Raw genomic sequence first — 24,590 nt, forward strand, 5'->3', positions numbered from 1 at the left:
TTCCGTGAAGCCACTTCCCAGACCCGCTTCCTCAGCCATATCAAACTACCTCCTGGGCGGCGCCGTGTTGCGTTGGCACCATCCTGAATTGCCACTTTGCTAAGGGAGTTCACTAAATTTCCCACAGCTGCAATCTGAGAGTCAAGCCCCACTCAGCCCCTCACAGGGAGATCTACCCTCAAACCCCACTGGAGTTTCTTCCCCTCCAAGCCCTCCGAGCGTGAAGGACGGAGCTGCCTTTCTGGTTCTCCTTCTCTCTTCCTTGAGTCCACCGTTCTGGTCCTACTGCTGTGGGCAGCAGCTTCTCTGCATCATGTCCTGCTTCATCCCTCCATGACGCCTTGCTCTGAATCAGCCCTCCGCTTCCCTGGGCAATAAACCGCACCTTAGCCTTCCCTGTGAAAGGTGCCAGAGGACAAGAACTGTGAGGAGAAGCAAACACACCAGTTCACACGTGCGTGCCCGAGGCATGCATCTGCATGCAGAGCCCCATGGACAGGCTGATACCGAGCCCCCTGTGTGTCCAGGCACTCCCCAGAGACACTGTGGGGTGAACGGGGACCTGTTCAGGAGCACTTGTCCATGATTTCTCGGCATTATCCCAGGAGACACACCCCTGCTGGATCCTTCTTCTTGACCCTCAAGATTATTTTTCTGACCCTGTCTCCCAAAGGCCTTGGGAGGGAGGCAAAGAGAAGAGAGCTATATCCCTATTCAGATCTTCCTAAAGATAAAAATCTGGGGGTGTCCCCTAGCTGGTGGACATCCCTGGCTTAAACTGCCTCCTGCCTCTTGAGGGCTCTCAGATGGGCATCTGGACGCATTCCCCTCCACACTCCTCCGTCAGCTGCTCTGCCCCAGGACGACTCCTTCTGATTTCCCACAGGCACTTTCAAGTCAGCCCGTCCCAAACAGACTCTTCCTCCTCAGAATGGCCTGCTCCCCCCTCCCCAACCCCACAGCCTTCGGCCCTCTGTTCTCCCCAAATCTTTCTCATTCCTCCCCTCTGTCTGCCACTGCATCGAGGCAGGCCCTCATTTCTCATTCCTCCCCTCTGTCTGCCACTGCATTAAGGCAGGCCCTCATTTCTCCTTCCCGTCTGGATCTCCTCTCTCCACCTCACTCCAACCCTTCATGGTGACCACAGGACTCTTCTTAACTGGAAACTGGGCCTTATGAATTCGCAGCCCCCAGTTTAACACCTGTCACGTACTCCCCAGTGCCCACTGGATCACACCCTTTGGCAGAGTGGCCAGCTCCTCCCTGATGGGCCCGGCCCGCCTTGCCCTTCCTGGCCCTTCTGTTCCAGCCGTGACGAGCTACTTCACGGCTCCGCAAACGGGCCTGGCCCTCTCCGCTTTGACCTGTCACACACGGTGCTGGAATGCTCTAACTCTCTTGTGTGCCTGCTGCACTGCTCATTTTTCGAGATCCTGCTTGAGTCACCTCCCCTGGGAAAATGTCCTGAGTCAGAGTTAATCATTGCCTTCTCCGCCGACCATCGTACCTCATTCAGGCGCTTCTCTCATCCTCCACAACTGCCACCTGGCTGCAGCGCCATCGCCCCAAGCGGGACTGTTGTAGATGTCTCCAAATCGGTCCCCCTGCCCTTGCCCTCACCCCTTCCAGGCTACTGTGGACACAACAGCCCAAGTGGTCCTCTGAAAAGCCAGTCAATACACATCTGTCTGCTCAAAATGCTCCGGCACCTCCCCTCTTACTCACAGAAAAAGCTAAAACCCTGCAGTGGCCCCTGAGATCCTCCTGGCCTGGCCCTCCTTACCTTTGGGCCTCTATTCCTCCTCCACTTTCCCTCTCTACTCCAGCCACACCAGCCTCTTTACTGTTCCTGAACACCCCAGGCCCCCTCCTGCCTCTGGGCCTTTGCACGTCCCCCAGAGACTCAAGCTCATCTCCCCAGCTTCAAGTCTTTGCTCCAGACTCACCTTCTCAGGGAAACCCACCCTCCTTGCCCTGTGACCACTGTACCTGGCCCCCACCTCCTGATTCCTCTCACCTACTCCATTTTCCTTTCTTTCCATAGCATCTATCACCCTCTAAACTCATAGATCCTATGAGCCTAGAATAGTGCAGGCATGTGGTACACCCTCAATAATGAATCAATCAAAGCTCTTTATTGGTTTTTACGTGGGCTCCCTCAGTGGTCAGTGAGGTGCCTGAGACTGGATCCAGGCCCAGTCACCTCTGGATCCTCAGAGCTTAGCCCACTTGCCTGGCCACAGCCGGTGCGCAAGAACCATTTATTGAATGAATGCGTGCGTGCATGAATGAATGAACGGGGCCTGCCTCTTTAGCTGAGGGAGAAGATCAGGGGCCTGAGAAGATCAGAGACTCCCACACACAAACACTACCATTGCCAAATTGTTCCTGGGCTCCTCCTCATCTGTGCCAGGACCTTACTTCCTCCAGAGTCCCGCCTCACCCTTGCCCCCTGGGTCCAGGCCTCACCAGCTATTTATGAAAGGAGTTGATAAATTAATCTCCACTCAGGTGAGGCTGTCTGAATACCACGTGAGGCCTGATGCTTTCCAAGAAGAGGTGTGCATTGTGAGCAGTGGCCAATCCCTTAACCCAGAGGATGGGAGCAAAGCGGCAAAACATCAAGTGTAGTGTGAGGCTGTAAAAGGCGTCTGGGGCCTGGGCCAAGGCATCGAGCCAGCGCTGGGCAGAAGGCTGCTGTGGCCTCTGCAGAAGGAGTCCTTGGGCTTCCTGGGCGTCCTCCTAAGGACAGGGCTCTGAGCTGAGGAGCAGAAACTAAACTCCACGCACAGAGTGGGAGTGGGAAGGCACAGCAGCCAGGGGCCTCTCCCCCTGCGCCTCCTGTCTCCTCCAGCTCCTTCCAGGATCTCGGGGGCTACCAAGGAGGTGAGGGGTGGGGGCGGGGCTTGGCTTTCCAGGCTGGGCTGGACCCTGACGTGGGCCTTGGGGGTTTCAGGCTGTTTTTGTAACCACAGTCACGTGTTCCTTCATGTAACCTGAGCCCCCTGACACGGCGTGAGTCTGCACCCCAGCTCCCGAACCACATCTGCTTCTCATTTCCGCCCCAGGAAAATGGCCCAATTTCCATGAGCTGCTGGCCCAGGCCAAGCCTGGAGCCTCTCAGCGGCCAACCCCACCCAGCTGGGTTCCATTACTGGGGTGGGGGTCGGGGCTGAGCTAGCACTGGAGGCAGTGGGGTGTGTTGTAGAGCTGGATGGGGGCCAGGAGGCCTGAGTGCTTGGGCTGGCTCTGTCAAGACCTCGCTGTGTGTCCTTGGGGGAGTCCCTAATCTCTCTGAGTCTCAACTTCCTCAGCTTTCTCAGTAAATGTGTTACTCTATTGAGAGAGGTATTATTAGGATTTGGGGACCCAGGTGGCTCTTTGAGGATAAAAACAACAGAATTTTCCCAAAAATAGACCTGAGAAGGAATTGGCCTACATCAGGAAGCTGGTAGGAGGCTCATGGCCACTTTCCTACCCGAGCAGCGGATCCCCCACCCCCACCTCCCACCCCTGCCCTGGTAGCTGGTAGAGTTTGGGCCCAAGTCCCCGTGCTGGCGTGTCTAAGTTCTCAGTTCTTCATCTACCAGCATTTATTAAGCACCAAGTATGTGTCAGGCCCTGGGCAGAGGTCTGGAGACCAAAGTGATGAACACAACTTAAGCTCCTTGTGGGCGGCCCATAAGTAAATAAATACAGTCCCGCCCAGCAGAGTGGAAGGGCATTTGGACAGAGGGAGGCCAGAGGCTGGAAGCAACACATCCTATTTCTAGTCTTTTAGTGGAGACCCTTACTTTTTAAGACGTTCTTAACTTGATATTTTTTTCTAGCGAAATCTACAGCAAACTCCACCCTCCTTCCAACAAAGACGAGGACCTCAGGGAGCACCCTCCAGAGCCCTTCTCCCATCCCCCAGGTTTCTAAATCCCAAATCAGCTCCCCCGCAATGGGAGCTTCTCAGTGATGCCACAGAGGGAGGCCCGTGCCTCGCACGCTGCCTGGAGAGCCCTGAGGCTGCCCTGACGGGGCCCTATTTCCCCGTGATTGGGCAGGGCCTGAGCTGACAGCCACCGGTGGGGGGGCGGTGATGGTGAAGGTGAAAGGAGGGTGCTGGCTGTGAAAGGCGGCCCCTCAGCTTTGCCCCTAGGCCACAGGCACAAACAGCAGGACAAGAGCACCATGGGCGGCTTCCGGGGACATTGTAGGGTCCTCACTCTGCCAGCGTGTCCCTGACAGCACTAAACCACTAATTACCCTGGGAGGCCCATTTTACAGACGAGGAGCCCGAGGGTCAGGGAGGCTCTGTAACTTGCTCAAGAACAAGAAGTCAGTAGGTCTGAAACCTCGACTTTCTGACCCCCAGATGGGTGATCTTTGCACCAGCATGGCGCTACTATTGAGTATCTGAGTTAAAACTCCTAGTCCATCACTTACTAGGAATGTGACCTAGGGGGGAAAGTTCTCAAAGTCTCTTGCCTCAGTTTTTAAAATAAGTTTTTTGATAAATCAACTTTATTGAAGGATAGTTTACGTACAGTAAATGCAGGGATTAAGCGCACAGCTTGAGGAATTTTGACAAACGTTTACACACATGTAACAACCACACAACCGAGATATAGAACATTCTCTTCTCTGCAGAAAGCCCCTCGTTCTGTGCTTGGTTTTCCCATCTGCAAAAGGGGCGAAGGAGAGGCCCGCCTCCCAGTGTGTTCGGAAGATCGCGAGAGATGGCACAGCCAGGACACTGAGCAGGGCGCCCAGCGCCCTCGGTAAACAGGCATCACTTTGATGACCTCTTGCGGCATCTTGCCTCCCTGTCCCCTCCTGTAGGCTTGGCAGGGACCAGGGCAGGTGCTGAGATGGTCTCTCTGAAGCCTCCCCAACCCTAGCCGGAGTGCATCAGCCCGCCTAAGAGAAGACTTGGGGACATGTGATAACGTGTCCCAGAGAAGGCTCGGAGCCTCTGTCTGTCCCCAGAAGCCCCAGTGGGCTGCAGATAGAGGCATGGGCCAGCTTTTGCCCGAAACCTGGCCCAGCTATTTTTCTGACCCCTTCACAGTTCTGTCTCAGGCATTGGTGGCAGGGCCAGCTTCATGAGTTTGCAACCTGTGCAGTCACTCAGGGCCCCATGATCTTAAGGGCTCAACACCTGCTTTAATGCTCTGATGTCACCATTTTGCAATCCTTAATAATTTTGGAAAATGGGGCACCCGCATTTTCATTTTGCCCTCAGTCCCACAAATTATGTAGCCCGTAGTGATGGTGGGAAAGGTAGAGTGAGCTGGCTGGGCTCTTCCCTAGAAAAGCTGGTGCCATCGCCCACCTCTTCACTTCCATACATACTCGTCTGCCACCTCCATTGTCCCCTGTTTATCCCCACAGCAGAGCATCCAGAAGGGCTGGGGTCACACGTGGAGCCCTCACCGCCAGGAGGCACCAACAGAATCTGGCAGCCTGCTTGGCTTGGAAACCCCCTTGGGGACAACTCCCACTCACAGGGCCTGCTGGCCAGGCCACCCGAATTCCCATCCTCTGACAGTCCTCTCTAGTCGCCTCCGCCCGACTCCACAGCTCAAGTGTGAAACCACAGCTGGGCGCCAGCCAAGGGGGCTTGGGTTTCACCACATTCAACTTCCCACACCTCCACCCGAGGCCAGGGTCCCATGGGGCCATGGGCCAAAGGCCTGGGATGGAAGGCAGAGTAGGAGGTGGGTTCCAGTCCCCCTTAGCTTCCTCTGTATCTCAAAGTACCCTCTCTCTTGGGCCTTAATTTCCCCTCTACATAATGGGACAGGATTCAGCAGGGATGGAGCAGATGCTAAGGGTGCAGGGAAGATAGGGCTCAGAGACCAAGGCCTTGAAGAAAGCTCTAGAACTTCACTGTCCAATAAAATAGCGAAGAGCCACGTGTGGCTATTTAAATTAATTTCAATGAAATAAAATTAAAATTTTAGTTCCTCAGTCAGTCCAGCCACATTTCAAGTGCTCAGTAGTGACATGTGGCTTGTGGCTGCCATATTGGGCAGCACAGATATAGAACATTTTCATCGACACAGGAAGTTCTATTGAATCATGTCTGACAGTTGGGAAAGCCAAGGGCCTGGGAATACTGGTAGCTTTACCAACCCCAGGGGAAGAGGTGGGGGAGAGGGCTGTGGACAGGAAACATTCAAGAAACACCCTCAGTCCTCTCTGGACCTTAAGAGTGAGGAGGTGGACCCTCCATAAAAGGGAGTCAGGAACCGAACACCAAAGGCAGAAATGCGCCAAAGGCAGCTTCACCTTCCCCTCCTGGAGTGGAAAGCAGCCTTCCTGGGCCCGTAGTGAGTGACAAGAGGCACCAGAGAGGCAGAAGGTGGCCAAAGCAGGTGTGCTTGCTGGCAAAAGGCTCCCCAGGAGCTATCTCCAAGTGGGAAATGTCATCGCTCCCTCCTGCCCCATGTCTAGGTGTGAGGAGCACCTGCATGCTCTGGAGCAGTGGTTCTCAAACTTCAGCCTGCCTCAGAATCACCTGGAAGCTTGCTAAAGCACAGTGAAATGGAAACTCTAAATCCATACACTTCCACTTTGTCTATGAGTCAGGTTGAAATATAGATATTTGGGTTCTGTTCACCTTAAGGTTCATTATAGTTTGGGTCTGTCTGGGTCAGATCACTGAAAGATATTAGGTTGGTTTAACCTGGATCCATTACAAAGGGATACAGTGGAGGGGTGATATGGCAGACCTCAGGAGACAGTAGAGGGGGAGAGGGAAGAAAGGGGTGGGAGGCAGAGGGAGGAGGAGCGGGAGGAGTGGAGGGGGCACTCTTCTGTGCCTCTCCTACTGAAGCTGCTCTTCCTACGCATCGTCTCATCTCCTCCTCACAAAGCCCTTATAAGCTGGTCAGTGTGTGGCTCTGGAGCTCACACAACGCCCCACAGACACGCAGCCACTAAGGATCAGGCTGGACTCCATTTCCTTTTCCTCTCCTCTCTCCAACTGAGTGTTTTCAACTGAAATAAGCCTGGGAAGTGGGGAAGGCTCAGAGCTGTGAATACATTTTTCTGTTTTCTGGGCTCATTCGGCTTTGACAGGAAGCTTGGCTGCGTGTGGGGCGTCAGAGCCCTGGCTCTCAGTGGCGCTTTTTAGACATGCCTTCACATGGAATGTCAAGAGTCGTCATTATAAATATCGGCAGGCTCGGGGGCCCCCCTCAGTCCCTGCGCCCTACGCCCAGCAGGGACGTGGTGGAACTTCCTGCCTGCCCTCCTTCTCCTACCCCCAGCCAGCACCACCCTCCCTGAGAAGGGTGGGGAACCAGGCATCCTGGGGTGGGAAACCAAGGACGAGTGAAACCCACAGTTGGCCTCTCCTTTTTTCAAGGAGAAAGACAGTTTTCAGCATCAAGGAAACTATAATCACATAGCCAGCTGTGAAGATTCTAGAATGACCCTCATTTCACAGGTGAAGGAATAGAGGCCCCCTCTGGAAAACTTATGAACATCTTGGCCCCAGTGGGAATGAAAGTCCCACCTCCTACTTTGTCACCTCCCTCTCCACCCTTGACCCCAAATGCCTCCACACCGTAATCACCCTTTTGATGACTGCTTATGTTTGGGGAGCCCCTCAGACTCTTTCCTCCACTCTCCCTAACAAGTGCCCTGTGAGAAAAGCAGGGCTAGACACGGTCCCATTTTACAGATGGCCAAAGGATGAAGTGACCACACAACCCATCACTGGAAGGGCTGCCTGTGCCCGTCTCCTGAGAGCCAGCCTCTGCCACCATGCCTCACATGGGCAGGCTTCGCCCCCTACTCCCTCCCATACGTGCCTCCTGTCTCCTCAACAAGGCCCGGGAGCACCATTGATTTAGAATTTCCTGCCCTGCTGACAATCTGTGTGTACAAAACGAGCTTTATTTAAACCACTTTGGGGGGCATCTCCTCTGCCCCTTCCTCTGGCTTCATTAATCTGCAGTGGGATAAATCTTCAGCGTTTAACTACCTGATTACAAACAGGTCCCTGGTTCCTGTCTCTGCCCTGATAGGAAGCTCATTTCTCAAAGGGTTAATTAACAGCCTTCACACAGGCCGCATTTAGCAACGAGTACAAAGCCGCACACATAAATAATGTTTCGAGCGGAAGAAGAGGGTGCAGATGGTTTGTGACTTTGCCGTCCAGAGTTTTTTAAACCGGTGTGAACCACGTCCTGTCGGGACCCGGGACCATGAGTCAGGGTCGGGCTTCGAGGTGGGTCAGGCCAGAGACACTGGTGGCCAACTTTGCGCTCTGTTGAAAGAAAGCCTTAAAGGAAAACAGAGCGCTGAGCCAAGATGTGGGGGAGAGAGGGAGGGGCCCGGGGTGGGGGAATGGGCCTGCTGATGGACAGGATTGAGAGGAGCCAAGGAGAGCAGGAGACACCAACTGGGAAGGAGCAAACTAGAGCCCCGAGGCCCGGCTCCTCGCGCAGAGGTGCTGAATTTACCAAGGGAGCCTCCCCCATAAGTCAGATCCTGGGGCACAGGGTCCCACTCAGGCCCTGCAGTGTGGGATGCCAAGGGGGCCGAAGCTAAGAGGAATTGTGTGGGGCTGGGAAAAGGGTAGAGGGAAGGACAGCCCTGAGGAAGGCAGGAAAGTTCTAGAAGGGGTACAAAAGCATTCGCAGTTTTCTGCCTCCTTCATGGGAAAGCTCTGTTCCTCTGCAAAGCCTTCACCTCCCAAGTAGGGGCTCGCAGGTCCACCCCCCACAGCCATGGGGACACATCTGCAATTTTATAATAGACGGCAACAGCCGCACAGGAGTCACTTTACAGAAATTGTTGTGCTGTTGCAAGGAATCCCTGAAGCTAAAACAGAGGAAAACAAAAGCCAAGAAGCAGAGGGAGCAATGTACATACACACTGGACATCAATGAAGATGAGAAGCAGGAAAAGGGAGAGGGGAGAAGAGATTAGAAAGCAAGCTTTTGGCGTTCAGCCTTTTACCATTCTCATTGTTTCTCTGGTTCCTTCACGTTCGCCCTCCCCAGCCCTTAAGTGGGTCCTCTGAAGAGACCCCCACCATCCTCACTCAGACGCTCTTCCCTTGGGGACGAGGGGGCACCAGGAGGATTTCCACCCTGGGGACGAGCGCGCCCCCTGGTGGCAGAGAGGGGCCCCTCCTGACCTGGGGCTGAACCGGCAGCCCACAGGCCAGGGACCGTCTCCCGGTGCCAGGCTCGGCGCCCTGGAGGTGAGAGAGCCAAGGAGATGGGGGCCGGGCGACACAGGCCTAACAGCGGGGCCCTGTGTCCAGGAGCTGCATTTCTCCCAGAGTAATTTTCCACAGTTTGCCTCTCCCTCCGCACACAGTCGTGCTCACAGAGTTCATATGGTGGCTGCATCCTCCAGAGGGTTATTCTGGGCCAGTCACCTGCTCAGTGACCCCACCTGCTTTGATTTCTGTCTGCTTTGCTTCTCAAAGCCCCTTTGCCAGTCCTTGGGATCTGGCCCCTCTACACCCCTGAGACCCCCAAACCACTCCCTCAGGGCTGAGCTCTCAGGGACTTCTGGGAAATCCCAAAGGCACCATTGTTGCCTGGGGGAGGCCAACATTTCTGTTTTCTCAGAAGGATCAAAGCCCCATCCCCACCCTGCCAGGAGGAAGCAGTTTTGACTCGTGCAAATATCTGCAGTCCATTTGGGATTTTACTTTGGTGAGAAATAAATACACAGCCATCTGCAGATGATGGAAATATGACTTAAGTAACTTTTTGGTCGAGGCTCTTGGGCCAGAGCCCAGATGAAAATAAGACCTTGTATCTCAGTCTCCCCTGCACACTTTTGAAAGAAAGAAAAAGCAAAGGGGGGAAAAAAAAGTTGGTGGAAACCGAAGTTCAAAATGGAGTGTTTTCTATTTCTTGGCCTGGGAAAGAAAAAATAAACAGCAAACAGCTACTCCATTCAAGTGGACGTTATCTTGCTCATCCTCGCCAAGAACTCCCTCTCCTCCCTTCTCTGCCCGGGAATTATTGCGCCTACAAACAGCCCCCACGCCCACCCCTAACCCAGCACAGGCAGACAATGGGCCAAGGCCTCTCCCTGCAGCCCCCAGAGGCCTCAAGATTGGGAAATACAAAGCTATTTTTAATGTCTTATTTGTCTACCAACTGCGGCTCCATGGGCCTGAGAAATGGTATCATTTGTGGGAGGTGGCATTGATTTTTTTTTTAACTTGCTCAGACAAAGCCACATTTTCGCAACTTTCAGAAAAGCCAAAAAAGCAACACTCTCCAAGGGTGACCTCTTCCTTGGCTTGTCCTTCTGCCCTACAGGGAATGCTCTCTCATGCGTGTCTGGGAGAGCAGACCCCCCACTGCTATGTGTTGGTCAGCAGCAAGCACAGGCCCTGGGGTCCAGGGCCCAGGGAAATGAAATTAAAGGCCCAGAGATCCCAAAGGAGAGCCTGCGAAACAGGAAGGAGCAAGGAAGTGAGTGAAACACACAGGATCCGAGAGGGGTGGGGTCCTCCACTGGTGAGGGAAGCACAGCCCTGTCCTGGGGGACCCCTTGTGATGGGGCGACAGGTGCCCCCTTGCCCTGGGGAGCCCCCAATAGAAAAAGGTGGGAGGTCACACACAGAGGAAATGGCTTCCCAATAGCCATCCAGCTCCCCAAACCCATCGAGGGAAAGCTTTGAACAGTGGATGCATCCAGAGGCTAAGAGGGTGTCCCCAGGTGGGTCTATCCAGACTGGGGAAGAGCTTGGACTCTGAGCTGAAAGACTCTGAAATAACAGGAGCCTCTCTTGTTCTTGGGGCTTCTAAGGGCTTTTGCTGTGAGGGCACGACCTCACCTGAGCTCCAGAGGCCTCCCCCCACCTCCCCCCAGGACGAAGAGACAGAGAAAGATGGATGGATGAATAGACAGAGAGAGAGATCCAAGTGAGACAGAAAGATGAGAGACACAGAGAAACAGAGATGAAAAAACAGAAGTATAAAGATGCAGAGAGATGGAAGGACATGAAGTGGGGCAGAAGTGTGGGAAGGCTCCTCTTTCTTGTCCCCACTCCCAGCCCACATCTATCAGGACAGACAGATGGGTGACAGTTCCAGAGGGCCAGAAAAGAGGGACGCCCACAGTGGGCCATTTCCTGTCTTCACTGGCCCCATGGCCCACAGCCTAGAGGCAGGGGTGAGGGTGGAGGTCCTCCAGCGCAGCCCTGACACCAGCCCCAGGGACCCCTCTCCTCTTGCGCCCCCAAGACTCCCGCTCAGCCCACAGGGAGAGAGCCGGGCCTTGACCCACACAGACCTTGTCTACACTCACTGGCTGAGTGACCTTGGGTGGGTCTCTTCCTCAGTTGTCTCATCTGTAAAATGGAGTTAGTAATAGTACGTCCCTCACTTGGGGCTTGTGAGGCTTAATTGACATAGGGTGCATGGGTAAAACGCTTCGCACGTGCCTAGTACAGAGTGAGGGCTTGGTAAACAGCAGCTTTAATGCATGTGGTGTGTGGCCAATAAAGGGTGGCTGTCATTGCTAGTACTCCTGGGGCTAGGCGGGGTTGGGAATGTTGGGAAGGAGAGCAGAGGGGCAGGCAGGAGGGGGAGGCAGAGGATTCTGGCAAGAAGGGGTCCGGGGAGGCACTGAGACTTAACAGAACCATATGCCCAAGCTGGATGAGCCTTGGCCCACCCTGTGCATCTGGGGCACCCGTGGTGCTGACCCTGCCAAGACACCACCAAGGGCCTGAGAGAGGGGGAGAAGGTCCCTCCCACTGATGGCTTCATTCCCCTGGTTCCAGGGCTCCCCACCCTGTGAGGGCAAGCCAGCTTCCCATCAAACCCTAAACGTCCCCACCCTGGGGACGTCTTTCCTTTGTTGGGACGATTTGGAAAGGCCAGAGCCCAGGGACTAAAACAGCAGCCAGACAGGCCAGCAGACTGGGACTCAGGACCTATCCCGGCCCCCCAACACATCAACAGGGCAAGAAAGAAGCCAAGGAGAGTCCACCATCCCGGCTGCCCCAGAGAAGCCAGTTCCTTGGAAGAGTGGCTCTCAGCAGCCCATTTAGCTGCCTCCAGCGTCGCTGTAAGGGGTCTGGGGCCTCCTGGCCCAGGAGGCCGAAGTTAGGAGGCAGGGGACAGGCTTCATCCCTTCTCACCAGCCTTCAAGAAACACCTCCTCACCACCCACCTGGGCTGACGCAGAGCCTGCTCTGCCTCCACAGCTGCCATTTGGGGACCCAGGCTCATCCTCTGCCTCACTCCCAGAGAGGGGCCTTGGCAGCCAACAGTCCGCGACTCAGGGGGCAAGGCAGAGGAAGAGCAGAGGGACAGCATGGGCCGCTGGGAGGAGTCCAGAGACGTGAGCCGAATCCTGGCTTGATCCCTTTACAAAAGCCACTCAACCTCTCGGAGCTTCATTTTCCTCATCCAGAAAATGGGAGGAATGATTGCTCCATGCCGTGGGGATTCAGCAAAACAATGAATTCAGTGAAACAATGGCTCATACATAACCCCGTAGATAACATTCTGACCCGTTCCTTTCGTGGGTGGTGGAATAGCGCAACTGGGCGTGTGTTCGTTGGCAGTCTAAAGCCTGTGGCTTTCAGAAGTGGGTAAGTGTTTGCATTCAAACCACTCACTGGATAAAATCAGGAGGTGTGCCCTTCTGGAAACTTGAGGCAGCACGGGCAGATGAGAGAGCCGTTTCTGGAACTAGATGGCATGTCCCCTGGACTAGGTTAACTCTCCACATGTCAGTTTTCTTACCTGTAGAAGGAGCTGATAATAGCACACCAGGCATTTAGGTCGGTGTGACGATTAAATAAAGTACTCCTCACCGGTCCCATAGCACAGCGCCTGGCCACAGCAAATGTTCAATGCACGTGGTCTGCGATGGTAAGGGCATGGGGATACCCTCTAGAGACAGAGGGGAGACATTGCAAGATCGATGTTGAGGGGAAAAGCATGTGGAGTCTGATACCATCTGGGCAGGGAGTGGGGAAATCAGACTGTGTGCCCTATTTGCTTGGATTTACATAAGGATGTTCTGGAAGGATGGCTAAGAAACTGGTGAGCAGGGTTACCTTGAGGAGGCGGGCCGAGAGGGGACGGGGTGGTTGCAGGGCTTCTGACTGCACACATTTCATACAATTCTGATTCATCAACCATGTGAGTGAATTACCTATTCCAAAATATTTCCAAGTAACATACAAAATGTGAGCTATAATATCATTATTCTGTCTGACCTTCAGTTTTTTCCCTAAATGAGGAAGATGGTCTATGCTCCACCTACCTAACCGGGGTTTTGTAGGGATTCAGAGAGAAAGTGAATATGTAAGTGCCCTGAGAAACAGGAAGAGGCTGAGAAGAGGAGGCTGTGGATGAAGAAGCAGCAGAAGAGGTGGGGGTGATGGGTGGGGTGGCTCTCCTGACCACTCTGCCCCACAGGGGCCCGGTAGGAGAATCACTGAGTCCTTGCCCGAGGAGCTGAGCCTCAGTAAAAAAAGGGGACTGGGAGAATTTAATTAAAAATGTACACGAATACAAAAAAAAAAAAAAAAAAAAGGCACGCCAGCTGGACACAGTTTGCTCTGGCCTCAGCCCCTGGCCTCTTTCCTTACACACCCATGGTGCAAACAAGGCCCCTCAGCCTGTCAAGGATTCCAGGGGAGGTGGCTGCAGGTGGGTGGGGCCAAGGGTAGGGCCCATGGGGACCTGCATGTGACCCTTGACACCTGGCCAGAGCGGTTGGCAGCAGAAAGGAGCTGGAAAACGGAGCTGTGAGATGGAGGAGCCCTTACAGAGGAAAGGAAGAGATTCTGCCCAGGAAAGCCAGAGGATGGCTGGACCACGGGGAGGGGGTGGCAAGCATGACCTGACCCTGGGTTCGGTGAGAGGAGATGGGGAGAGTTATCTCATTTATTCCCCTGACAGCAACTCTATGACGTAGATTTGATTACCAGGCAGATGAGGAAACTGAGGCTCAGAGTTTTGCATAATTCTATAGCCAGCTACTAAGTCGCTAGGATCCAGACCCAGGCAGTGTGGCTCCATCTAAGCACGACCCCATTGTAGCTTGTCACTCTAGACCAGGGCTGGCCACCCACCAGTGGACCCTGCTTATGGCAGCAGAACAGAAATTACTATAGCTTAGCTCAGAAATTTCAGCAGCAGCATTGTATGTGGCCAAAGGGCCCCTCCTCCAGGAGGGTTCCACACTAATCAGATGCCCCGAGTCCGTGGGCAAAGCCTGGGAGGGGTGGGCTTGGGAATCCCCCAGGACCCCATGCCCCTGAAACTTTAGGGGCATGAGGCTGGAAGAATCAAAGCGCTTTTCATGGAATTCCAACAGGAAACCCACGAGAACATTCCTGCCCCAAGGATTCCAACAGGAAAACCACGAGAACATTCCTGTTCGTGGGATTCCAACAGGAAAACCAAAAGAACATTTCTGCTTGTGGGGTTCCAGTGGGAGCCAGAGTCCAGATTCCCTGCTAAGGAGGCTGGCCAGTGAGGGGAAGGGTGGAGGAGAGGGCTCGTCCCACCCTCGTGCGGGGTCCCCAGCCCCACAGACGGATTCAGAGGTTCGTCTGGCCTCTCTGGGACAGGGGTGGGCCGTTTGGAAACTGGCCTGCCGGGCCCCAGCCCTGTGCCTTTGCTCACAGTGGCTGTCCTGCCACCCAACTTCCGCAGAGAACACACAGTCCCCTGCCTGCCCCCAACGGTCTTCACAGTCAGACAGGACTTGCGAGCATGTGAAAAACCTTTCTCTAAAACTTAATTGCCTTGTAGGACTCGTCAGTCAACAGCCGGTGTGCCTGGAGAAACATGAGGCACACACCTGGTTCTGCCCACCCTCCTCCAAGGGTCCATTGTGCCCCAGCCGCAGGGCCCACCTGAAGCTGTGTGTCGGGAGGGGCCCTGAGGAACAGGGCAGGTTCTTGGCCTCAAGAAACTTTGACTCTAGTAGAGGAGCTGGGAGGCCCTCCAACAGGAAGCGTTTTTAGAGTGCTACAAGAGCAATGACCACAGGAGTCATGGAAGCAACCCGTGTTTACCGGTACCTACCATGTGCCAGGTGCTGTGTTAGGCTCCAAGGCCAAGTAACATAGTTCCTCCTCCCAAAAAACCATTGCCTAATGGGAGACAGCAAGTAAATGGCTATATCACGGTGGGAGGAGAGTTGCAATCCAGGTTTGCTTGGGATGCAGAAAGATAAGACAGCCAGCCCTGAGAGAAGAGGGGAGGCGATCAGGGAAGGCTTCCTGGAGGAGGTGATACTCAAGCATGCTGAGGAGCTCAGCTGGAAGTGCAGTGGGACATCAAGTGTGGGATGGGGAGTTGGTAGGCGTTGATTGAAGTCTGGGTAGTGGTGGTTAGGATTGGGTAGTGGAATGGTGATAAGAGCTTAAGAAGGGCAGGCAGAGGGCATGGAGGAGCAGGTTTGGGGCACAAGACAGCAGACACAGAGTCCAGATGGATGGATCCGAAAGGGAGAGTTGGAAGGACAGAGAGTCCCTGAGAGCTGGAGGAGCCGTGGGTCAACTTGGGACATGTGTTTTTGCTCAGTGAAGGAGAGAGAGCAGGCGCATGCCGGCAGAGGAGAGGGTCGCATTTAGGAAGACAGGAGGGAATCCAGGCTTTGAGGGCGGCTCTGAGCTCTGCAAGAGAAGAGTGTGACATTTGGAAAATGAAAGAAATTCAGAGCGAGCATCCAGGGCCTTTTCATGAGCAACCATCCGGACACCCCACTCCCAAGTCTTAGGGTGGAACGTTATCCCTCACGCGTGGTCCCAGGGCTGATCTACACAGGCTGGCAATGACGGGGCAGCCGTGGCCGAGGTAGGAGGGAGAGGGGGGTCCCAAAACAAGCCATCCAGCAAGTTACCAAGAGGGGCAGAAGCAGGAATTTGGGGCCAGGATTAGGGGAGAGTGGAGGCAGCCAGCAAGAGACATGGTCAGGGACACACATGGGCAGCGTCAAGTTGTGGGGCCAAGCGCTGGAAAATCACAGTCAGGCTCAGGGCAGAAGAGGGACAGGCCTGCCACCGGAAAGAAGGAGGAGGCTGTGGGCCTGAACTAAGTCAGCAGGTTGGGGCAGAGGGCAGGGGGCCATGGCCAGCAGGCTTCTATGAGCTCTGAGAGCCTGATGTTAAACGCCAGTGATTTTTGCAAGAATGTTGTTTAAACATTGGCAAAATCGGCCACAGTGGGAGCATTTATACCATGGAAATCAGAAAATGCTACTTTTTTTCCCCCTCCCAGGGAGACAGCTGTGACCAGGGCCCACGAGCCCAGGGTTCTCGCCTTTGATCCCCCGTGTGGCTTTGTGTCATTGCTGTCTCACCTCTAAGTGAACATTCGCACCCCTGTCTACCACGAAGGACAGCTGGGGTGCCACATGAGAAACTAGCCAGCTGGGCCATTATAGGGCAAAGCGTTGCAGAGCGAGAGATCATCTCGAGTGGATTTCCTAGCGTCTCCCTGGATGTCTGGTCTAAATTTAGGTCCTTTTAGTCTACGTTGAATCCCAGCCACTGCCTTTCCTTCCTTCCTGCAGGCTCTCTGGAGGCAGCCACGAGGAAGTCTCTGCTGGAGGCGGGCTGCCCTTTGTTGTTCCACCTGCAAGTCTGCATGTCTGCTTTCTGGCCAAAGTGCCCCGAACCTTCCCTGTGCCTCCTCCCACTAACTCTTCCTTCAAGTACAGAAATGCAGTGGCTTTCTACTCCTCTCCTGGTGTTCCAGATGTCCACCCCCACCCCAGGTCATCCCCTGTCTTATCTGCAGCCACACTCACTCTTTGCTCAGCCACCCTGGGATAACGTGTCTTTCCATATCAGGACATCTCAGGCAAGTCCCCAACCTCTCTAGGTCTCATCTGTACTCTAAGGATGATGCCTGCCCACCAACTCTCACAGGGCCTATAACAGAGCCTCTGTGTTTTCTGCAAATAATAGAAACTCTGACTAATAGGGACTTAAACCATAAGGAGAGTTGCTTACTAAGAAGTATAGAGGTGGGCAGTTATCAGGCTGGCTTTGCAACTCCTAGATGCCAGGGCTCTGGGTCAGTGTCCAAATTCTCTCTATCTTCCCCCTTATGGTTGTAAGATGGCTGCCACAGCTCCAGATATCACATCTTCTTAAGATTTCCTCCAAAGTCAGGATGTAGTGTGATGGTCAAAGTGGAAAGAGCTCTCTTCATGTGCTTTTCTTATTTGATCAGGGATGAAAAATCTTCCTCAGACGCTTTCCCATCTCCACTCCCCAAAACCCTCACAACCCCTACAACTCCCAGCAAACTTTTCTTACATCTTGTTAGCCAGAACTGGGTAACATGACCATTTTGAGCCACAAAGGAGGCTGGAAAATGTCACTTTTTCAGCTTCTACAGTTGGAAGAGAGCAACGGAGAAGGGAGTTGAAAATGGGTCTTTGGTGGTCAATTAACATGGTGCTTTGGAGGGTAGCTGAAGATCGGACAAGATGGCCATGAGAGTTCTCCTTGTTGTTATGAGGGCTCACTACCTCCCAGACCCCTGCTCTGCCCTCTGACAGTCACACTGTGGCTGTGGGGACATCCCTCTTCCCTAGGGGCTACTCACCCTCCTCTGAAACAAGGCTGTCCCCATGCTGGATGGAGAGTAACAGCTCAATTCTCTCAACTAAGGAGTCGCAGGGTTAAGTGCATCAACAATTCCAGGAGAAGAAGGAGAACTGAGCTTTGTCCCCGACAATCAGCCTCTCTGGAGTGCAGCCTTGGGGAAGGCAGAGCCCTGTCCCTCATGAGCTAGTCATCTGGGGCTCCCTGGCTGCAAATTAGAATTACCTGGAAACATTTTTTAAAATATCTCTGCTCAAAAACCTCAAACCCCCAGTCTAATCACGACAGACTCTGATACCCGAAAAATTCCAGGAGACGGGTATCCAACGACATACCTGACCAGCACTCCTTACAGCTGTCAAGGTGCTCAAAAGCAAGGACAGTCGGAGAAACTGTCATGTCCTTAAGGGGATGCAATGACAAAATGTAATGTTGTACTCCCTGGATGGGATCCTGGGACAGAAAAAGAACATTAGGTAAAAATGAAGGGACTCTGAATAAAGCATGGACTTTAGCTGGTAATCATCTATCAATATTGGTGCATTCACTGTAACAGTGGACCACACTAAAGTACGTTGCTAATAATAGAGGAACTGTGTGCAGGGGACCAGGGGATGTATGGGAACTCTCTGTGCTATATGCTCAATTTTCATGTAAATCTAAAACTGTTCTGAAAACTAAAGTGTATTAATTAAAAATCTCGGAGCCGGCCCCGTGGCTGAGTGGTTAAGTTCGTGCACTCCACTGCGGCGGTCCAGGGTTTCGTTGGTTCGAATCCTGGGCGCGGACATGGCACTGCTCATCAAGCCACGCTGAGGCAGCGTCCCACATGCCTCAACTAGAAGGACCCACAACTAACAATATACAACTATGTACCAGGGGGCTTTGGGGAGAAAAAGGTAAAAAATAAAATCTTAAAAAAAAAAAATCTCTCTCTCTCTCTCAAGCTCAGGCCTGCATTCCAGACCAATGGTATCCAACCCCTGAGGGCAGAGCCTCTGGGTCTTGCCAGTCCAGGTTTTCAGCTCCCTCACCTCCTCAGCATCTCAGGGGCTCTTGGGTTCTCTGTTACCCTGATGGCTGTCCTCCCTTCCACTCCTCTCCAGCGAATGATATAGCAACAACCTGCATGGTTTCCAGGCTTTTCCTTCTATGGCAGGAGTAACAACCCTGGGCTCCCAACTGGATCTTCCCCCAAAGACTTTCCAGCAGGAATCAGGCTCCCGGAAGGGGATCACGGTGAGAGGCAGAGACTGCTTGGAGAAGAATGGGAGAGAGGTGCAGCTCACACCGTGTTAGGCTTGCTGGCTGCTCCAGAAGGCAAGATCCTTCTTTTTTGCCAAACTCCATTCAGTGACAATGGGGAGAAACACAGCTACCTGGGAAATGTATGACAGCTGAGGGAGAAAGCTATATTCCTTAGGGATCAAAACTCACAGAGGTTATAGGGAACACTAGAGTTAGGAGACTACAAATTTTGCTGAGAATACCTCGCAAAGCATGGTGGCAATATAGAGCCGTGGTTATGAACACAGGCTTTGGGGTCAGACACCTTTTGGTTCCAGTTCTAGTTCTGCTACTTTTTAGCTGAGTGATGTTTATATCAATCTGGTGGGGCTCAGCTATGCTGCAGGAACAAATAACCCCCAAATCTCAGCGGCTTCAAACAACAAAGGTCTACTCACTGACACAAAGCCTTGTTGCACGTGTGGTGACTCTCTGCAGCTGCTCTCCATGTGGAGACCCCGTGGTGCACCCCCATATTGACACAGCCTTCCTCGCTCACTGTGGAGAGGCAAGAAAACTGGGGTCAAGTAGCAGTGATTAAATTCTTTCTTTGGAAGGGACATGACCCCTATCAGGTCCACTCACATTTAATTGGCCAAAGAAAGTCACATGACCTCATTAAACTTCCAGCGGGCTGGGAAGGACCATCTTCCCATGTTCCCAGAAAGAGCTAGATGTTGGTGAAAAACAATAATGTCCACCATAGCTGTGGAGGAGTAAATTAACCTGTTTCTACATCAGTTTGTTCATCTGTAAAATGGGGATAATGATATTTACCTTAGAAAGTTGTTGTGAGGATTGAATAAGACCATCCAGGCTGGCGTTCCGGGTACACAATCCTCTTACCCAACTGATTGGTTCAGCGATGGACACAACCTGATGACACCAATCAGAGTTTTGCTTAAGATTTGGCTCATGGATGCTAGGGAGTCTCTCTTCCTCTGGGATATTGAACGATGAGCATCAAGAGAGCCCAAAGCTCTTGCACATAATAAGTGCTTGTTGTTATTTGTTTTGATAGAAAATAAATTCCAGCAATTATGAGGGGTTCCCAACTCCATTTAACCTAAGACTAAACTGCGCTCAGGGAGCAACTCCCTTGCAGAGTAAAAGCTATTATTTACTCTCAGTGAATTGATTAGATCCCCCGTTATATGCATTCTTAGGGCCCAGTAATTTCCTTTCATAATTTGTAACAACTTATAATGAAATATATAGATATTAATCACTCCACAAAATTTAGGATGCAAGAAATGTTGCCTTTTTAAATTTCCCACATTAAGTTACATCTAGCTAAAGCCCGCATTTGTCAAGATTGTAGAAAGCAGATGAAGGAGGTCGTGAAGGACCCTAGGATTTGCCTGGTCCGTGACAATAGATCACAGGGGTTAATTGTCAATCGCTGGTTGTCCCCAGTGCTGCCCACATGTCCTTGCAGAGAGGGTACCTCTATTCTGAGGCAGACTTGACCTGGGGACCTTCCTCAAGGTTCCTGAGCCTCAGGGCCTGGAGTCCAGTTCCGGCACGCACAGAGCAGCCCCCGCCCGCTCCAGGGCTGTACCATCTCAGCAATTCTACGGGTGCAGATCTCTGGTGTCCGTGCCTCTAGCCCCACAGAACCCCCAACACTTCTTTGGTCCAAGAGGTCCCACAACCCCTAAAGGCCATGCCCCTCTCCGGGCCATCCTGACAGACACCCTGGTTAACCACCTCGTGGGCAGGCCCTCCAAATCACAGGGCAGCTCACCCCGGCCTGGCAACTTCTCCATTTGGCCGGAAACACAGACCAAAGACTGTTAGTTACTTCGCTGGAGGTGATAAGGAAAGTTCAAACCTCAAGAACTCAAAAGCTAGCCTTTCCACAAGGCTAAAGGAAAAGGCACGTATTTCCTCGCTTATCTTGATAAGCCAGCAACCTAAAAAGTTGAAAAATGACACCTGGCTTCTCAACAGGTTGTTCTCCTGCTTTACGTTGGCATCAGGCCACCTGCTCATATATTTGCATATGCGGACAAGAGGTCCCAGCAGCTGCTGTCTCATTTGCTCACCATTTTATCCCCATCTCTGGCTCAGCACATGAGCAGTCAGCCTCAATACATGTTAGTTCAATAATTACTTATTAATCAAAACTCTTTCTGTGCTAAGTGACAGAAATTCAAACTGGATCAATTCTTTCAAAAAGATAATTGGCTCTTGTAACTGGGAAAACTGAAGATAGGCCTGGCTTCAGGCGAGGTTGGAACTATGTGGTAGAGTTGAATTGTCCCTCTGGCCCTTTGGCCACTTTCCTCTCCATGTTGGTTTCATTCTGCTGACAGCTTCTTCCTTGTGTCCTTGGACAATGGCTCCCGCAGCTTCAGGCTCTCTCAGTCCTCATCTCTCAGTGTCTCTGAGGAGGAGAGATTCTCTTTCCAGCAACCATAGCCCAAATATTAAGCAACTCTTACTGTATTATGTCTATCCCTGAGCTGATCACTCGGCCGAGATTATGCACTCGCAGTGGCTCCTTAGATCACACGCCACCCCTGGGTGGTGATGGGAGAAACAGCTCCACCAAGAAGAGGAGTGTGTTCTCTAGTAAAAATGGGAGCTCCGACCCAGCAAAGAGAGGAGAGCTCTGCACAGGCAATAGAAACTCAGGCGTCCCCTACGCATAGTGTTGGGAGCTAAAGCTGGTGGGACCTGGACACAGTTAGCTTCAGTCATGGTGGGTGTAATAGTTAGAATGAGCCAGCTGCTGTCACAAACAACCCTCGAATCTCAATGGCTTTACACACCAGACTCATTCATGTCACAGTGCAAAGCAGAGTGATGGGGGCTCTTCGTGCAGTCCTCCAGGGACCCAGTCTCCCTCCTTTTAGTGACTTCCTCATCCTCTAGGGCTTTAGAGTCCTGTGCTTCTAGTTGCACAGATGGGGAATGGGGGAATGCATGGTACATCATACCGGAAGTTTTTAGGGGCCAGGCCTGGAATTGGTGTATATCACTCTTGCTCTTTATCCATTGGCTGGAACACAGTAACTGAAAGGAGGCTGGAAAATGTGCCCAGGAAGAAAAGCAAACAGCATTTGGTGAGTTCATAGTCTCTGCCAAGTTGAGGGAGGGCCCCTCACAGGCCCAAAGTGGGGTTTGGGAGTGCGTGGGGGCAGCAGGGAAGGGTGGGCCTGAAACTCAAGGCTGCTAGCCTCTACCCTACAGATTATTCACCTTGGGCAAGTCACTCTTCCTCTCTGAGCCTCAGTTTCCTCATCTGTCAAATATAACATAACCCCCTCTAAAGCCCCTTCCTATACGAACATTTTCTGCTTCTATGATCCTGCGTAAAGCTGCTGTAGCCTTTCCAAGCTCTCAGTTTCTATGATCTATCATCTCTGACCTCCCCTTTAATGTCACAACATCCCCCCATCCAAGCCCTCCTTTCCCGCTTCTCTGCTTTATTTTTTCTCCATGGCACCTATCATCACCTGATACACCAAATGTTTTTCTCACTTATTCATCATCTCCCTACACAAAAACATACGTTCCAAGAGGGCACAACTTTTTGTGTTTAGTTCACTGCTGTATCCCAAGTACCTAGAAAGTGCTTGGCATATTGTAAGCACTCCATAAATACTTGTCAAATGAATGACTGGATGAATATTTAAAACCTTTCTCACAATAAGTTGTCTAAAATTCACAACAGAGCAACACTGCCATCTGGTGCCAGACACCTGAATTGCAAGCACAAAAACTTGGGGAAAATACAGTCTCCAAGGACAAGCCTTGTCAAATCAACCCTACTTCATTGCTTCAAACACAGGGGTGTGACTTTGAATGTTTGGATGGCTCAACATGCTCCTAAGGTCTGGTCCTCTGCCCCATGTGTGCTTCCCTCCAGCTCACTGGATGAACCTAACTAACCATTCGTCAGTTCCTCAGATGCACCAGGCACTCAAAGCTTGCCCTGATGCTGCTAAAATCAATAAACATACAGGAAACGCCATCTCTTCAGAAGATGAAATGTCAGAAAACAGATCCCAGTCCTGAGACAGGATGAAAGAGAACATATGAGGTGAGACCAGTCAGAAGGACCAAGGGAAGAAGGAAAAGGCTTTGAGAAGGAGCCAGGAGAACAGACCTTACCTCCAAGCTGACCTCCAGTTTGCTCTGGTTTCCTCATCTGTAAGATGATGGCATTAGATTAGAGGGGCTCTAGCCCATAAGTTTAGCCCAGCCCTAAGGGCCTTAAGAAGGAACAGAAGGGTCATATGTACCTCCAATTTCTGGAGTTAATGCCTAGAAAGAGCAGCTCAGCCACTGTTCAGAAGCTGGTGTCCTCAGCTGGGGGTCTCCTCATTACTAGGCAGTTGTTCTACTGCAGTGGGGGGGGGGCCTCTCCTAGAGGATTGGCTGTTTACGCAAGTTTCTGTCTCAGAGCCTCATCCCTGTTTCAGCCCAGCCTTGGTGGGTGTGGCCCTTTGTGTCATGGCAACCAGCCCCCCCCATACACAAACATACACACAACCTGTGTTTTGTTTGCGTTACTCCTTTCCATAGCCCGAGGATTGATTCCAGTTGATCTCTGATTTCCTTGAGCGAGGTTTGCTCCTCCAGTCCCCTCATTTAGGTTGGCTGCTCTAGGGGATAAAAGGAAGTGGCCCTAGATGGACTTTCGTCCCTTCTCCCAAAGCCTTGCCCATGGGTGACAGGAGCATCTTCGGTGGCTCTGCTGATGCCTACAGATCTTTCCTTCCAGCCTCTGCCTCAGCTCAGTCCAGCCCAGAGGTGTGGAGCACCTTCCAGGGTTGCGTGGGATTTAGAAGATAGTTTGGGCTTCTGGCTCCAAAGAGCTACATGGGGACACAGCACATGCAGAATAGCAAACAAGCCATGACAACGTATGTGTGAACATGTGTCAAAATAAGGAGTTTAGGCTGAAGGGAGAGTTGATCGGGAAGCCTTCAGGCAGGAGGTGGGACTCCTAAGGACCCTCAGTTCACAGAATATCTGAGACCTTGGGAGCAACCAGCTCGTCCCAGCAAATCTTAGCACCCAGAGTCAGGGGAAGGGACAACTGTGAGTACCTCTCCTCCCACATAGGTGTCATTGAGATGCAGGCCTGCCACGTCATGACACTGGAGCATCTGGATGCCTTGAATACTTTAGGGGCTCCGCAGAAATCCAATGCTCCCTTCCCTCCATCTTCCTTCTTCTCTGCCTCCCCTACGACACCAGAGACTTCCTCTCCTCTCGGCTTACTCAGGATCCCATCTCTGCTCACTGCCTTCCGTCGCTGTGTGTGCTCTGCTTCTGCTGCTCCTTCCACCTGGCAACTCCCCATACTTACTCCTAGGAGGGCTCATCCAATTAAATAATGGGCAGATCGTCTGTTGTCAGCTCAGCATCATCACCACCCCTTTCTAAGTTCTCCTCTGTGGCACCGAGAGAAGCTGGGAACTACAATTCCCAGAATCCCCTTAGTTATATGGTTCCGTCTTGGAAACACCAAGGAAAAGTTCTGGTCTGATATTTGGCAGATGGAGGCAAAGGAGAAGTCATTACCAAATCTAAATACAAATCAGGAGTTTTCTATGAAAATTTAGCAGCCAAATTGATATGTGCTATAATATAAAATACATACCAGATTTTGAAGACTTTGTACCCTGCCAAAAAGTAAAATATCTTATTGATAATTTTTTATATTGGTTCCATGTATTTTTGATAAATTGGGTTAAACAAAATACATTATTAAAAC

The 24,590-nt window shown here is 52.2% G+C and overlaps 1 long non-coding RNA gene across 1 annotated transcript; it reads right to left on the minus strand.

Moving 5' to 3' along the window:
• Positions 1-261: 261 nt before the first annotated feature.
• Positions 262-23,246, minus strand: LOC111768114 (uncharacterized). Its single transcript, XR_002800190.2, has 6 exons — positions 23,110-23,246; positions 22,979-23,015; positions 19,634-19,732; positions 19,255-19,354; positions 17,905-18,022; positions 262-396 (listed from the first exon to the last, which is right to left on the minus strand). It is a non-coding gene; the product is annotated as an uncharacterized lncRNA (long non-coding RNA).
• Positions 23,247-24,590: the final 1,344 nt, after the last annotated feature.

Source organism: Equus caballus, chromosome 15 (genome assembly GCF_041296265.1).
Source record: "Equus caballus isolate H_3958 breed thoroughbred chromosome 15, TB-T2T, whole genome shotgun sequence".
Classification (NCBI taxonomy): domain Eukaryota; kingdom Metazoa; phylum Chordata; class Mammalia; order Perissodactyla; family Equidae; genus Equus; species Equus caballus.